The sequence below is a fragment of the Heloderma suspectum genome, chromosome 1 (assembly GCF_057233095.1).
Source record: "Heloderma suspectum isolate Gila_16-S chromosome 1, 16-S_ref, whole genome shotgun sequence".
NCBI classification, from domain to species: domain Eukaryota; kingdom Metazoa; phylum Chordata; class Lepidosauria; order Squamata; family Helodermatidae; genus Heloderma; species Heloderma suspectum.
The window spans coordinates 415,119,324-415,132,473 of record NC_139458.1 but is presented as its reverse complement, the minus strand read 5'-3'; the positions used below and the strand labels follow the sequence as shown (position 1 = coordinate 415,132,473).

The 13,150-nt window shown below is 44.8% G+C and overlaps 1 non-coding gene across 1 annotated transcript; it reads right to left on the bottom strand.

The window, feature by feature from the left end:
• Positions 1-2,206: 2,206 nt before the first annotated feature.
• On the bottom strand, positions 2,207-2,278 carry TRNAL-AAG (transfer RNA leucine (anticodon AAG)). Its single transcript has one exon. It is a non-coding gene; the product is annotated as a tRNA-Leu (tRNA).
• Between the last annotated feature and the right edge of the window lie 10,872 nt (positions 2,279-13,150).

Sequence of the window (13,150 nt, the reverse complement as noted above, 5' to 3'; positions counted from 1 at the left end):
TTCTGGCGCTACTTGGAAATTCCCTCTGCTCTTCCCCAGCAGTATATTGGACACCTTCCGACCTGAGGGGCTCATCTTCCGGCGTCATATCTTTTAGCCTTGTGATACGTTCCATGGGCTTTTCTTGGCAGGAATACTGGAGTGGGTTGCCATTTCCTCCTCCAGTGGACCACATTTTGTCAGAACTCTCTTCCATGACCTGTCCATCTTGGGTGGCCCTGCGCGGCATAGCTTATGACTTCACTGAGTTACGCAAGCCCCTTCGCCACAACTAGGCAGTGATCCATGAAGGGGTAATCACCATTATTCAAACTGAAAACTGAAACCAGTCTTTCTCTTTCCCACCTATGAAAGTTAATCCACATTAATCCAGCTGCCATGCATGTTGTGTTCTTCGAGATGGTGTATTTGTAGGCATATGCATGTTCCAGTATATCTCTGTGACGGGTGGACAACTTGCCCTCCAGATGTTTTGGCCTACAATTCCAATCAGCCAAAGCCAGCATAGCCAATGGTGAGGGCTCATGCGAGTTGAAGGCCAAAGCATCTGGAGGGCCACAAGTTGCCCATCCCTGCTCTATGGGCAAGAGGAGTAGTGTCTTGCCATGGTGGGATGCTGCTATTGTTCAGTAGACAGGCTTTCCCTATGTAGATATATTAATATCTTACAGCCCTTGAGTCCAAGCTCAAACTGAGCCCTGCATAGCAGGCAGAATTTTAGTATGTGTTGCTTTCCCCCCTGTTGTTGGGCACTATGAACAGAAAAGAACTCCCTCAACTTTTCCTGTCAGGAGCTGACAACCCTACCTTTCCAATAGTAATCATTTACCTCAGAGTAAATTGCACTCACAAATGGGGCAACGCTATGTAAGGGTAATACTTTTCCTGTCAGATGCTGACAATTCTACCCTGCCAATAATAATTGTTTACCTCAGCCTTCCCTCAACCTGGTGCCCTCCAGATGTGTTGCACTACAACTCCCATCCTCCCCAGCCAGTGCTGCCTGGGGGTGATGAGGGTTGTAGTCCAACACATTTGGAGGGCACCAGGTTAGGAGAAGGCTGGTTTACCTCATAGTGAATTGAATTTCCCTCATTAATGGGGCAGCAGTATGTAAGGAGAATACTTTTCCTGGAGCCCTTACCAGCTGTCCTTTCTGCTGGCTATTAGCTGTTTGGAAATCTTTTCTCCCTTAGCTTCAACTGCCAAACAGGTTTTATGTATCTCTTTATTCGATTATTTATAAAAGTGCCTAACATTTTCTAGGGGCCATGCAAATATTTTAAAGGATGATCCTAGCCCTGCCTTCTGGCTTGCAGTCTAAAAGACATGTCACAGAAGGAAAGGGGTATGAGGAGAAAAGAAGGAAGCAGACAAATTCAGGTGCCTAAAATTTCCCATTACATAATGACCAGGTAGAATAGCCTCTGAGGTAATAGTAATTATACTCCAGGGGCATAGAAGAGGCCGACTTGGGGAGGAGAGAGTCTGAGGTGTTAGCTGAACTGGCTGCTTCTGGTTAACGCATCATGCATCAAGCAAGCCTCTGTTACAATGATACAACAGACCCTTGTTCTTAATTCCTGGCCCTCCTTTGCATTATCAGCCTTATGGCTGGCTCATCTTTCCAGCCATAGGGCTGTTCCCCTGGGAAGGCATTGTCCAGGTCAGGCCATATAAGTAAAGACATAGCTAACAGATATGTCTTTTCTTCCTTCATGACAGCAAAGAAAGCATAGGACCCCTAATCCAGTTTGGAATCCTAGCATGGGAGGTAGAGCTGCTTTAGCCCTCTGCTGCAGTTCCAGACTCAACTGGGCCCTCCTCACCTGCAATTTGCATTGCCAAATAGTGTTCTATTAAACCAAATAGAACACTTTTAATGTGATCAGTTTTGTTTTTAAAAAATCTATATTATTTTTAGATTCCAATAATATTACATAATGTGTTCACTTTTAATGGATCCATTAAAACAAATGGATCCTGGCAAGAGTGCAAGACTCTTGGCACAAATTCCTGCAAACCCAGGCCTTCACACCATAGCAAAAGATGCCAGCAATGGGACTCAAACCTATGCCTCCAGGAGAGACTGCAAACTTAACATAGCATTGTTAACCATTCAGCCACCCTGACAAGCACGTGGAAGAAGCACTAGCCCCACTGCTAAAATTCCTGCAAACCAACACCTCTGCACCAGGGAAAAGGATGTCAGAGGTGGGATTTGAACCCACGCCTCCAGACCTTAACGCAGCGCCTTGGACCACTCGGCCACCCTGACAAGCACATGGAAGGAGCACTAGTCCCCTGGCTAAAATTCCTGCAAACCCACACCTTTGCATCAGGGAAAAGGCTGTCGGGTGGGATTTGAACCCACACCTCCAGATGGAAACTGCAACCTGAACCCAGCACCTTGGACCGCTCGGCCACCCTGACAAGCACATAGAAGTAATGCTAGCTCTGTAGCTAAAATCCCTGCGAACTCTCATTTCCACAACAAGGAAAAAGATGTCAGAGGTTGGATGGAACCCACATCTTGAGGTGGAGACTGCAATCATAACACAGCACCTTGGACAGCTCAACCGCATGGGAAGAGACTAGCCCCATGGGTAAAATCCTATGCATCTACACCAGAGAAATGGATGTCAGAGGTGCGATTCAAAACCTCACCTCCAGGAGAGACAGCAAGCTAAACACAGCACCTTAAACTGGTAAGCCACCCTTCCAAGCACATGGAAGGAGTGCTGGCCCCATGGCTAAAATTCCTGCAAATGCTTCCAGACAGAGGCTGCCACTTAAACCCAGGGCTTTTGAGTACTCTGCTAGCCTGAGCATTCAGAGGCACATATCCATGCAAACTCGCATCTCTTCAACAGGGAAAAGGATGTCAGGAGTGGGGTTCAAAGCCACACCTCCAAACAGAGACTGCAACCCGAATGCAACACCTTAGACCAGTCAGCCACCCTGACAAGCACATGGAACGCATACTAGCTCCGTAGCTAAAATCTCTGCAAACCCATATATTCACATCAAGGAAAAGAATGCTAAAGGTGGGGTTCAAATCAGTGTTTCCAGATGGAGAATGTAACCTCAATGCAGCACCTTAGACCATTCAGCCACCCTGACAAGTGCATGGAAGGAGTACTAGACCCATGGCTAAAATCTCTGTGAAAACCCACACTCCAAACCAAGGAAAAGGATGTCAGGAGTAAGATTCAAACCCACTCCTCCAGATGGAGACTGCGACCTAAACACAGTGCCTTGGACCGCTCGGCCACCCTGATATGCACATGGAAGTAATGCTAGTTCAGGGGGTTGTTGTTCAGTCGTTCAGTCGTGTCCGACTCTTCGTGACCCCATGGACCATAGCACGCCAGGCCTTCCTGTCCTGCGCTCTCTCCCGGAGCGTGCTCAAGTTCATATTCATTGCATCCGTGATGCTATCTAGCCATCTCATCCTCTGCCGTCCCCTTCTCCTTTTGCCTTCAGTCTTTCCCAGCATCAGGGTCTTTTCCAGAGAGTTTTCTCTTCGCATTAGGTGGCCAAAATATTGGAGCTTCAGCTTCAGGATCTGTCCTTCCAATGAGCACTCAGGGTTGATTTCCTTTAGGATGGACTGATTGGACCTCCTTGCAGTCCAGGGGACTCGTAAGAGTCTTCTCCAGCACCACAGTTCAAAAGCATCAATTCTTCGGCGCTCAGCCTTCCTTATAGTCCAGCTCTCACAGCCATACATTACTACTGGGAAAACCATAGCTTTGATTAGACGGACCTTTGTCGGCAAGGTGATGTCTCTACTTCTTACTATGCTGTCTAGGTTTGCCATAGCTTTCCTCCCAAGGAGCAAGCGTCTTTTAATTTCATGGCTACAGTCACCGTCTGCCGTGATCTTGGAGCCCAAGAAAGTAAAATCTGTCACTGCTTCCATTTCTTCCCCTTCTATATGCCAGGAAGTGATGGGGCCAGATGCCATGATCTTCGTTTTCTTAATGTTGAGTTTCAAACCAGCTTTTGCACTCTCCTCTTTCACCCTCAACAAGAGGCTCTTGAGATCCTCTTCGCTTTCTGCCATTAGGGTGGTATCGTCTGCATATCGGAGGTTGTTGATAATTCTCCCAGCAATCTTAATTCCGACCTCTGATTCATCCAACCCAGCATTTCTCATGATGTACTCTGCATATAAGTTAAATAAGCAGGGTGACAATATGCAGCCTTGTTGTACTCCTTTCCCAATTTGGAACCACTCGGTTGTTCCATGTCTGGTTCTTACTGTTGCTTCTTGACCCTCGTACAGGTTTCTCAGGAGACAGGTAAGGTGCTCTGGTACTCCCATCACTTTAAGAATTTGCCACAGTTTGTTGTGATCCACACAATCAAAGGCTTTAGCGTAGCCCATGAAGCAGAAATAGACGTTTTTCTGGAATTCTCTTGCTTTCTCCATGATCCAGCGAACGTTGGCGATTTGATCTCTAGTTCCTCTGCCTCTTTGAAACACATCTTGTACTTCCGGTAGTTCTCGGTTTGCATACTGCTGAAGCCTAGATTGTACGATTTTGAGCATCACCTCGCTGGCATGTGAAATGAGTGCAATTGTACAGTAGTTTGAACACTCTTTGGCATTGCCCTTCTTTGGAATTGGAATGTAAACTGACCTTTTCCAGTCTTGCGGCCATTGTTGAGTGTTCCAAATTTGTTGGCATATTGAATGCAGCACTTTAACAGCATCATCTTTTAGGATTTTAAATAGCTCAGCTGGAAGACTGTCATCTCTGCTAGCTTTGTTGTTACTAAGGCCCACTTGACTTCACTCTCGAGGATGTCCGGCTCAAGTTCAGTGACCGCACTATCATGGCTATCAGGGACATTCAGATCTTTCCTGTATAGTTCTTCTGTGTATTCTTGCCACCTCTTCTTAATCTCATCTGCTTCTGTTAGGTCCCTGCCTTCTTTGTCCTTTATCATGCCCGTCTTTGCACAAAATGTTCCCTTGAGATCTCCGATTTTCTTGAAGAGATCTCTAGTCTTTCCCATTCTATTGTTTTCCTCGATTTCTTTGCATTGTTCATTTAAGAAGGCCTTCTTGTCTCTCCTTGCTATTCTCTGGAACTCTGCATTCAGTTGGATATCTCTTCCCCTTTCTGCCTTGCTTTTTGCTTCCCTTCTTTCCTCAGCTACTTGTAAAGCCTCATCAGACAGCCACTTGGCTTTCTTGCATTTCTTTTTCTTTGGGATGGATTTCGTTGCTGCCTCCTGAACAATGTGACGGACCTCCATCCATTGTTCCTCAGGCACTCTGTCTATGAGGTCTAATCCCTGAAATCTATTCGTCACCTCCACTGTATATTCATAAGGGATATGATTTAGGTCATACCTGAATGGTTTAGTGGTTTTCCTTACGTTCTTCAATTTAAGCCGAAATTTTGCAAGAAGCAGCTCACGATCTGAGCCACAGTCAGCTCCAGGTCTTGTTTTTACTGACTGTATGGAGCTTCTCCATCTTTTGCTGCAAAGGACATAATCAATCTGATTTCGATATTGACCATCTGGTGATGTCCATGTGTAGAGTCGTCTCTTGTGCTGTTGGAAAAGAGTGTTTGCTATGATCAGCGTGTTCTCTTGGCAAAACTCTATTAGCTTTTGTCCTGCTTCATTTTGTACACCAAGGCCATGCCTGCCTGTTATCCCGGTGATTTCTTGACTTCCTATTTTAGCATTCCAATCCCCTATGATGAAGAGGACATCTTTTTTTGGTGTTAGTTCTAGAAGGTGTTTTAGGTCTTCATAGAACCGATCAACCTCAGCTTCTTCGGCCTCAGTGGTTGGGGCATAGACTTGAATTCCTGTGATGCTGAACGGTTTGCCTTGGATTTGTACTGAGATCATTCTATCATTTTTGAGATTGTACCCCAGTACTGCTTTTCCCACCCTTTTGTTGACTATGAGTGCTACTCCATTTCTTCTAAGGGATTCTTGCCCACAATAGTAGATATGATGGTCACCTGAATTAAATTCGCCCATGCCTGTCCATTTTAGTTCGCTGATTCCCAAGATGTCGATGTTCAATCTTGCCATCTCATGTTTGACCACCTCCAGCTTACCTTGATTCATTGATCTGACATTCCAGGTTCCTAAACAATATTGTTCTTTACAGCATCAGATTTTCTTTTCACCACCAGACACATCCACAGCTGAGTGTCCTTTCGGCTTTGGCCCAGCCGCTTCACTCTTTCTGGCGCTATTTGGAAATTCCCTCTGCTCTTCCCCAGTAGTATATTGGACACCTTCCGACCTGAGGGGCTCATCTTCCAGCGTCATCTCTTTTAGCTTTGTGATACGTTCCATGGTGTTTTCTTGGCAAGAATACTGGAGTGGGTTGCCATTTCCTTCTCCAGTGGACCACATTTTGTCAGAACTCTCCGCCATGACCTGTCCATCTTGGGTGGCCCTGCACGGCATAGCTTATGGCTTCACTGAGTTACGCAAGCCCCTTCGCCACAACAAGGCAGTGATCCATGAAGGGGAGTTCAGGGGGTTAAATCCCTGCAAACCCTCACCTTCACATCAAGGACAAAGATGTCAAGAGTGGGATTCAAACCCACATCTCTAGATGAAGACTGCAACCATACCGTTATACCTTGGACTACTCAGCCACCCTGACAATCCCATGTCAGAAGCTAAAATTTCTGCAAACACCTCCAGACAGAGACTGCAAGTTAAGCCCAGTGGCTTTGAGTGCTTGGCTACCCTGACTAGCACACAGCAAGAGCGCACATTCCTAAGTTCATAAGGAAAAGGATGTCAGGAATGGGATTCCCTGTTTTCCCTGTTGACTGAAATACAGCAATGAAGGATATAACTTGTTCAAAAAGAACAGGAGGAACAGAAAGGGAGGTGGAGTTGCACTATATGTTAAAAATACACATCTCTGCATAGAAATACAGGAGGATGAGCATGGTAGCCCCATCGAGAGCATCTGGGTTAAAATAAATGGAGCAAAGAATAAAAGGAACATGGTGGTCAGAGTCTACTACCAGCCACCCAATCAAGGAGAAGACGAGGATGAAACTTTTGAAAAGCAGACAGCCAATGTTTCAAGGAAGGATGATGTAGTAGTAATGGGGAACTTCAGTTTCCCCAATATTTGTTGGGAGACAAATTCTGCAAAATATGGCCCCTCCAAGAAATTCCTGACTTGTTTGCTGATAACTTCCTCCTACAGAAAGTAGAGGAAGGAACTAGAGGATCGGCTATCCTTGACTTGATCCTAACCAACAGAGATGACTTCATGGATAAAGTATCAGTTCCAGGAACTCTGGGGGAAAGCGACCATGTTATACTTGAGTTCTTGGTTCTAAGGGAAGCAAAAGCCAAATGTAGCCAAATGCGTACCCTGGATTTCAGGAAAGCCAATTTGAATAAACTCAGAACAATGATAAGTCAGATCCCATGGCAAGCGACTCTAATGAGAAAAGAAGTCCAAGATGGGTGGGAGTTTTTAAAAAAGGAAATTCTAAAGGCACAATTACAAACAATTCCAACAAGAAAAAAAGGTAGAAGACAACTGAAGAAGCCAATGTGGCTTCACAAAGAGCTTAGAGATGACCTGAAAACAAAAAAGGTGACATATACGAAGTGGAAGGAAGGCCAAGCTACAAAGGAAAAGTACAGGCAGATGGCCCAAAATTGCAGGGATGGTGTCAGGAAGGCTAAGGCTGAGAATGAGGTGAGGTTAGAGAGGGATGCTAAAAGCAACAAAAAGGCTTCCTTCAGATACATGCATAGCAAAGACAGAGGAAAGAAATGGTGGTTCAGCTACTAAATAAGGATGGCAAAATGATAACAGATGACAAAAGGCAGAAGTGCTCAATTCCTACTTGATGCTATCTAGCCATCTCATCCTCTGCCATCCCCTTCTCCTTTTGCCTTCAATCTTTCCCAGCATCAGGGTCTTTTCCAGTGACTTTTCTCTTCGCATTAGGTGGCCAAAATATTTGAGTTTTGTGCAAAGACGGGCATGATAACGAACAAAGAAGGCAGGGACCTAACATAAGCAGATGAGAATAAGAAGAGGTGGAAAGAATACACAGAAGAACTATACAGGAAAGATCTTAATGTCCATGATAGCCATGATAGTGTGGTCACTGAACTTGAGCCAGACATCATAGAGAGTGAAATCAAGAGGGCCTTAGGAAGCATTACTAACAACAAAGCTAGCGGAGATGACAATATTCCAGCTGAGCTAATTAAAATCCTAAAAGATGATGCTGTTAAAGTGCTGCATTCAATATGCCAACAAATTTGGAACACTCAGCAGAGGCCACAAGACTGGAAAAGGTCAGTTTACATTCCAATTCCAAAGAAGGGCCAAGCCAAAGAGCGTTCAAACTACCGTACAATTGCGCTCATCTCACATTCCAGCAAGGTGATGCTCAAAATCCTACAACCTAGACTTCAGCAGCATGTGAACCGAGAACTACCGGAAGTACAAGCTGTGTTTCGAAGAGGCAGAGGAACTAGAGATCAAATCGCCAACGTTCGCTGGATCATGGAGAAAGCAAGAGAATTCCAGAAAAACATCTATTTCTGCTTCATTGACTACGCTAAAGCCTTTGATTGTGTGGATCACAACAAACTGTGGCAAATTCTTAGATGGGAGTACCAGACCACCTTACCTGTCTCCTGAGAAACCTGTACGAGGGTCAAGAAGCAACAGTAAGAACTGGACATGGAACAACCGACTGGTTCAAAATTGGGAAAGGAGTACGCCAAGGCTGCATATTGTCTCCCTGCTTATTTAACTTATATGCAGAGTACATCATGAGAAACGCCGGATTGGATGAATCACAGATCAGAATTAAGATTGCCGGGAGAATTATCAACAACCTCAGATATGCAGACGATACCACCCTAATGGCAGAAAGCGAAGAGGATCTAAAGAGCCTCTTGTTGAGGGTGAAAGAGGAGAGTGCAAAAGCTGGTTTGAAACTCAACATTAAAAAAACTAAGATCATGGCATCTGGCCCCATCACTTCCTGGCATATAGAAGGGGAAGGAATGGAAGCAGTGACAGATTTTATTTTCTTGGGCTCCAAGACCACCGCAGACGGTGACTGTAGCCATGAAATTAAAAGACACTTGCTCCTTGGGAGGAAAGCTATGGCAAACCTAGACAGCATAGTAAGAAGCAGAGACATCACCTTGCCGACAAAGATTCGTATAATCAAAGCTATGGTTTTCCCAGTAGCAACGTATGGCTGTGAGAGCTGGACTATAAGGAAGGCTGAGCGCCGAGGAATTGATGCCTTCGAACTGTGGTGCTGGAGAAGACTCTTACGAGTCCCCTGGACTGCAAGGAGGTCAAATCAGTCAATTCTAAAGGAAATCAACCCCGAGTGCTCATTGGAAGGACAGATACTGAAGCTGAAGCTGAAATATTTTGGCCACCTAATGTGAAGAGAAAACTCCCTGGAAAAGGCCCTGATGCTGGGAAAGATTGAAGGCAAAAGGAGAAGGGGACGGCACAGGATGAGATGGCTGGATAGCATCACCGAAGCAATGAATATGGACTTGAGCACACTCCGGGAGAGAACGGAGGACAGGAAGGCCTGGCATGCTATTGTCCATGGGGTCACGAAGAGTCGGACACGACTTACCGACTGAACAACAACAACAACATGCAATTTTTTTGCAAGCCTGTGACCTCTTCGGTCCTCTTTTTTTTTGGGGGGGGGTGATGCATGTCCTCTCTTTTTCACATTGTATGCTTGGCCACCGTAGTAAAAGTGTTATACAAGATTCTCAGGAGTGGAGTTCAAATCCCGCCATGTGCACATGTGGGATCTCCCCCCTCCCCCACTTCATCAGGAAAGCAGCCTTCCTGGCACCACTGCCACCACAGCCTGTACAGGAAAATGAAAGGGCAGTAGTGAACAAAGCAATGCCCACCACCACTTTCAGCAGCCTCCACCACACCACTCTGCATGGGCTTGAATCAACAACAACAAAAAAGTGGTGTGAGAAGAAAGGTTGGAGAGAAGGTGGCGGTGGAGGAGGGTCTTCAGTTGTGAGGAAAAGATGCTTCCGTAGAAGACAGGGCAGTACCCAGTTCAGCAGCAGAGTGCTGGGGTCGGAGGGTGCTGGTTTTTTAACCCAGAGGCCAACACGGTGTCAGTTCGAGGTTTGTGAGACCCCTGGGAAAGATGCTCTCAGTGGGTCCCCTTCTCTGAGTCGGCCACCCTCCGGGGGGTGGCAGGTATCCTCTTTTACAGATGACAATCCTCTATTTGATGGGCAGCCAGAGGACAGTCCTCTGTTTGAAAGCATCCACTATTTAAAGGGCTATCAGCCCAAGTGTGGTATAATCATAAAGATCCATCAGAAGGAAGAACTGGGACTTGACGCTGCCCATCAAATGAACCCAGACAGCAGTCTGAGCAAGACATAAGCATTTGTATATCTTGGGCAAATTATGGCCATAATTAGCATATTTTAACAGATTGTGGCTGTAAGGTGCTTCGTTAAGCATAAATCTGCGGATTTTGGAGAATTTCATCTAAATCCATTGAAGATTTCTCCAGCATCCCTAGTGCTGTGTGAAGAAGCCTAGTGCTGTGTGAACTTTTATCTGTTCTGAATCTCCCACCAATCAGCTTCATGAGATGACCCCAGGTTCTAGTATTATAGAATAGGGAGAAAAATGTCTCCCTATCCACTTTCTCCACACCATGCATAATTTTGTACACCTCTATCATGTCTCCTCTTACTTGCCTCTTTTCTAAGCCTCTTTTCTAAACAAGGCCAGGTGTTGTAACTTTCCTCACACGGGGGTTGCTCCAGCCTCTTGATCATTTTAGTTGCCCTTTTCTGCCCTTTTTCCAACTCTACAATATCCTTTTTTAGGTGTGGTGACCAGAACTGTACACAGTATTTCAAGTGTGGTTGTACCATAAAGGCAGTATGATATTGGCAGTTTTATTTTCTATTTCTTTCCTAATTATGCCTAACATGGAATTTGTCTTTTTCACAGCAGGCACACACTGGATCGACATTTTCATCAAGCTGTCCACCACAATCCCAAGATCTTTCTTTTGGTCAGCCACTGCTAGCTCAAATCCCATCAGTTTATATGTGAAGTTAGGATTTTTTTGTCTCAACATGCGTCACTTTACACTTGCTTAAACTTTAGCACTTTTACCAAATTATACAGCAGATGGTGCTAGAGCTCCAGATAAATTAATTATTTCTTTAATTGTAGAGTTGTACAAGAGTTTCACTTCAGTTTGCAAATCATCTGAACTTGCCCTGTTTGTAACCCCAAATGGGAGTATATGTTTTGGAAAAATGTCCACACAATCCTGAACTTGTGATTGTGTTTAAAAAAATCATATTTGAAATGCACGTTTTCTAAAAACTACACATTTTCACCTTTTAGTCAATGGGGAAAAAACGCATTTTTGGAAAATGTGCACATAAATGTGCACATAAATTTCCTGTTTGAAATGCAGACTTTTCCTTTTTGAATGAACTGAAAACGTTGCAAATGAAAATGGTAGTGAGCTGAACAGAGCTTCAAAGTGAAGTTCAGAGAATTTTGGTGAGCCTGAACATCCCTGGTTCTCCCATCTCTCTTTAATGTTGCAGTGTGTTTCTTCCCCATTCCCTGCCAAATGCGGGCTGTTAAAATCTGGACTGTGGGATTTAGGATTTTCAAACTCCTCTATCATTTTACTTAAGTAAATTATCAGCACTCATAGTTGTTGTTTTGAGTTCCAAATGAGATATGAAACAAATGAGCACCCGTTACAAAACATTGCAATGTATCCTCAGCCACCAATGGCTCTTGTTCTGGACTCCAGTTAGTCTTGTGTCTTGTGGGTCTTCCTCAGGGTACCTCCCCCCACCTCCTGAAACATCCCCCCACTGTTGCATATAGTACCAAAGGCCTCAGGATTGGGTCTGGTTGCCAGCCCTGAACCTGGGCATTTTATTGCTGCAAGGTGGGAGAGGACAGCTTTTGCACTTAACACTCACCTCGAAGATAAAAGGGGCTCAGGCAGGCCCATTTCCCCCCTCTCCCACCGTTTTCCTCCCCACAGCCTTGCCCAGCTGACACCTTCAGCATTCCATGGCTCAACCATAATCAACTAGAAAAGTAATCTCTAGACTTGATGTGTGCCTGACTTCCAGCTCCTCGGGTGGGCAGCTTGTGGCCCTCCAGTTGTTTTGGGCTACATCAGTCCTAGCCAGCATAGCCAATGGTGACAGATGATGGGAGTTGTAGGCCAAAACATCTGGAAGGCCACAAGTTGCCCACCCTTTTTAGACCCCACCTTAGGGACAGAAATGAGAGATGCTGATAGAAAACAATGGAGAAATCCAGGATTTTAGCATGTAGCAGCCCTGCCACCAAAAAAAAAGGTAGCGGTAAAGACAAGAGTTCAACATGAACCCGGTAGCTCCCATGCTAGGCATTGCAGTGAGTTTTCTAAGAATTTTTGCTTCTCTATTCTATGCCTTTTACATGACATAGAGCCAGGAGCTCACAACACCATTTTGTCTTTGTTTTTGTTTTGCAAAGATTAATTTACTCATGTATATGCATATGTCTGTGTACCTAAGAAAGCACCTGAGTATGTAGTAACTATTAATTTATTTTTGGGAGCTTCCATGTCACTTCTAGACTGTTAGGTACTCAACCACCACAGTTTGCTATTAGAAGGAATTACGTTTATTGGAGGCTAAAGGGCTGGAGGAAGCTTCCAGTTCTTTGCTCTGTACTGCTTTCTGTGTTTTTTGGTGGACTTTTTAGCCACTGAGGTAAATTCCAGAGAAGAGCCTATTTAGCAAGAGATAGTATGAAAGCAATGGATGCAGGAGATTTAAAGCAGCCATTGGTAGACTCTTGGCTTCTTGGATCTACTTTGTTTTTTACTGGAACCCCAAGATCCCCCAGACAAAACCAGATACAAAATGGTGGGTTAGGGGCAGAGCCTATTGCATGCCATGAACCATATACTAGTATGACCTGTATATGCAAGTACACATCTGCAGATCAAGGATTCTAACAGCCAAAGTAAGCAGGTGAGGAAGCCTATTTGTTAGTGTGATTGTTAAATTATTTATTTATTTATTTAATAATTGGGAGTCAGAAATA